Below are 4,128 nucleotides of genomic sequence, written 5' to 3'. Positions count from 1 at the left end.
AGTGTCTGGGTTTGGTGGTTGTTTATGGGGTAGATCCCCAAGTGGTGCAGTCTGTGGATGGTCCTTCCTTCAAACTTTGTCTCTGTAACTCCTTCCTTGGGTATTTTGTTCCCCATTCTAAGAAAGAACAAAGTATCTCCACTTTGGTCTTCCTTCCTCTTGAGTTTCATGTGTTTTGCAAATTGTATCTTGGGTATTCTAAGTTTCTGGGCTAATATCCACTTATCAGTGAGTGCATCTCCTGTGTGTTCTTTTATGATTATGTTACCTCACTCAGGATGATATCTTCCAGATACATCCATTTGCCAAATAATTTCATAAATTTGTTGTTTTTAATACATGAGTAGTATTCCATTGTGTAAATGTACCACATTTTCTGTATCCATTCCTCTGTTGAGGGACATCTGGGTTCTTTCCAGCTTCTGGCTATTATAAATAAGGCTGCCATGAACATAGTGGAGCATGTGTCCTTATTACAAGTTGGAAAATCTTTTGGGTATATGTCCAGGAGAGGAATTGCTGGATCTTCTGGTCGTACTATGTCCAATTTTCTGAAGAACCAACAAACTGATTTCCAGAGAATTTGTTCCAGGTTTCAAATCAACCAGAAATGGAGGAGTGTTCCTCTTTCTCCACATCCTCGATAGGATCTGCTGTCAAATGAATTTTTGATCTTAGCCATTCTGACTGGTGTGAGATGGAATCTCAGGGTTGTTTTGATTTGCATTTTCCTGATGATTAAGGATGTTGAACATTTTTTCAGGTGCTTCTCAGCCATTCAGTATTCCTCAGGTGAGAATTCTTTGTTTAGCTCTGTATCCCAATTTAAATAGGTTTATTTGATTTTCTGTAGTCCAGCTTCTTGAGATCTTTGTATATATTGAATATTAGTCCCCTATCTGATTTAAGATTAGTAAAGATCCTTTCCCAATCTGTTGGTGGCCTTTTTGTCTTATTTACAGGGTCTTTTGCCTTACAGAAGCTTTGCAATTTTATAAGGTCCCATTTGTTGATTCTTGATCTTATACCACAGTCATTGCTGTTCTGTTCAGGACTTTTTTCCCCTGTGCCCATATCTTCAAGGCTTTTTTCCACTTTCCCCTCTATAAGTTTCAGAGTCCCTGGTTTTATGTGGAGTTCCTTGATCCACTTAGACTTGAGCTTTGTAGAAGGAGATAAAAATGGATCAATTTGCATTCTTCTGCATGATAACTACCAGTTGAGCCAGCACCATTTGTTGAAAATGCTGTCTTTTTTCCACTGAATGATTTTAGTTCCCTTGTCAACATCAAATGACCATAGGTGTGTGGGTTCATTTATGGGTCTTCAGTTCTATTCCATTGGTCTACTTGTCTGTCACTCTACCAGTACCATGCAGTTTTTTATCACAATTGCTCTGTAGTACAGCTTTAGTTCAGGCATGGTGATTCCCCCAGAGGTTCTCTAATTGTTGAGAATAGTTTTTGATATCCTAGGTTTTTTGTTTTTCCAGATGAATTTGCAAATTGACCTTTCTAACTCTGTGAAGAATTGAGTTGGAATTTTGATGGGGATTGCATTGAATCTGTAGATTGCTTTCAGCAAGATAGCTATTTTTACTATCTTAATCCTGCCAATCCATGAGCATGGGAAATCTTTCCATCTTCTGAGATCTTCTTCAATTTCTTTCTTCAGAGACTTAAAGTTCTTTTTTTTTTTTTAAACTTTGTAAAGCTTTAATGCAAGAACATCAGTACACTGTCTCTCCATAAAACTTAAAGCATGATCAATTCCAAGACTGTGAATGTCTATCTTTCATGGACTTAAAAAGGCATTGCAACAAAGTATCTCAAAAACTGTAAGACAAATGATCATGCAGGTGTTAATCTGCAGGCACTCGGGGATGCTAATGTCTGTGCTGGACTGTCATCTTTGGCTTCACTGGCAGCAAGGATGGGCAAGGTGCTACTTGGAAATGCAGATACAGGACAAGGGCTGCCAACATTTTCATCAGTGTCGGAATCTGGCATTGTAATTTCACTGTCCTGAAGTCCCAGGATCTCACAAACTGCTTGTGGCAATTCCTTGCATTGTGTCATCTGTAGGGAAATTGCTTCTGCTTTACACAGTATATCTTCCACATCAATTTTCATGGACAATTCATTGATGTGCTTAAGGATTTCATTGAAGCCATAGTGCTTTTCCATTATCTGTTGCTTTTCTGATTCCAGGATGGCACAACACAGAAGAAGATGAAAATTCTTACAGGGCAGTTCAGTCCACATTACCTCCCATAATCGAAGTATATCTAGAAAACTAAATTCCCTTTTAAATCTGATTAAAAGCCATCTGAAGCAAAAATATAGATATCCAGAGTCCTGGGATTCTAAATAGCTACAAAATCCACTGTCCAATAACCTGAGTAAGGTACTCAACTGGATTAACTGCGTCTTCATGCCCTGCATTTGTTCTTCAAAATTTTGATGCATCTGGTCCATGTAAGAGGCAAAGCACCAAAAGGCATCCACTTCATTCTCCATCACATACAAAAGCGGGGAAAGTAAGTCGCTCATTCCTTGTACATATCCTAAATCAAAGTCATACATACAGTAGGTCATCAAAATGTCATGAAGCAGAATCAGCTCTGGGTTATCTTGGCCTTCATAAAACTTGTTTGTTCGATCTGTTCTGTTGACATCTTTCTCGATCAGACTTCTGTAGTCTCTCAGGCGTGAGTTTCTCTTCTCCTGGGCCTCACTGACAGACTTCCACTGCAGTTTCATCCTGAAGTACTCATCAGTTTTTTGTTTTTGTAATTGAGTTCTTTCCTCTTTGGTACTATCCCAAGGAAAATAACCCAGGAGAAATTTCCATGCTTGCTTTCTTAATGAATGACTAAGACCCCCTCTGAATATCTTTTGCTTCATGCTTTCCACAGCTACGAATCTTCCTTCAGAGTCAAGGCTTTTGTTCCATTCTTCCAGGGACACTGGCTCCCGCCTTTGCACAACAGGTCGCTCTCCCAAATCAATTCTAGTGATGACTTCAAACCCTGGTTCTTCTTGCTGGTTTATCTTGAGACCTGGGATAGCATCACTAAGAAAATCCGCCATTTCTGAAGGTGGTCGTTGATGTGTAGAGGGATCGCTGCCTTGCAAACTGTCAAAAATGTAGTTTGTAACTTTGGAAAATCCTACCATGGTTGCTGTATAAGGATCCTTTTTAATTTTTTGTATTAAGCCATATGCTGGTTCATCAAGAAGATTTTCAAAAGACTGTGAGAGACTCTTATTCTGACAATTGACAAGAAGTGTTCTACTATCTTGTGGTGACTCACACAATACCACATATTTCTCAAGAGATTCGATCAGCAGTTTGCTGTCTCCTTGATGGAAGTGCAGGGCAGGCACCATGACGTCATCCTTCAGACAGAAGACCAGGTACGACCAGCCCATGCCCTCCTTGCTCTGCTTGACTGACTTCAGGTCTGCCAAGCTGAACAGGAAGGACCATTTGCTTTTCCCGTTCCTATGGCCTGGAGCATCTCCATTTGTATGTGGCTTCTTCTTAAACGATACTGTAGTAACCATGTCCCACTCTGCCTCATAACTGCTCTGGTGGTCCGACCCCCGATGAGCTCTTTCCTTTGGAGCCTGAGTCCACTCTACGACTGAGTTGGAGTCCTTTCCAGCGCACAGAATACTGGAAGAATCGAATGCATCATCCAACGGTCTCCAGTCTACTATTACTTCAGCATCCTTTTCTAAAACACGCAATATTCCTGAAATTAAGCTGTCTTGGTCATTTGCCTTTCCGCAAGATGAGTGAATATATACTCCTTCTTGTTCATATATAATCTTCCCGCTCACAACGCCCGCCGCCGCCATGTTCCCCTGCGCGTGCCTCTAAAGTTCTTATCATATAGATTTTTCACTTCCTTACTTAGAGTCACACCCAGGTATTTTATATTATTTGTGACTATTGTGAAGGGTGTTGTTTCCCTAATTTCTTTCCCAGCCTGTTTATCCTTTGTGTAGAGAAAGGTCATTGATTTGTTTGAGTTAATTTTACATCCAGCTATTGCACTGAAGCTGTTTATCAGGTCTAGGAGTTCTCTGGTGGAATTTTTAGGGTCACTTATATATACTG

At 40.1% G+C, this 4,128-nt stretch overlaps 1 pseudogene; it reads right to left on the bottom strand.

Moving 5' to 3' along the window:
- Positions 1-1,734: 1,734 nt before the first annotated feature.
- On the bottom strand, positions 1,735-3,873 carry LOC110306023 (TBC1 domain family member 15 pseudogene; annotated as a pseudogene).
- Between the last annotated feature and the right edge of the window lie 255 nt (positions 3,874-4,128).

The sequence above is a fragment of the Mus caroli genome, unplaced genomic scaffold (assembly GCF_978045245.1).
Source record: "Mus caroli unplaced genomic scaffold, Mus_caroli_1 scaffold_5, whole genome shotgun sequence".
NCBI lineage: Eukaryota > Metazoa > Chordata > Mammalia > Rodentia > Muridae > Mus > Mus caroli.
Note: the sequence above shows the minus strand (reverse complement) of the source record. Positions and strands in the feature narration are given on the sequence as shown.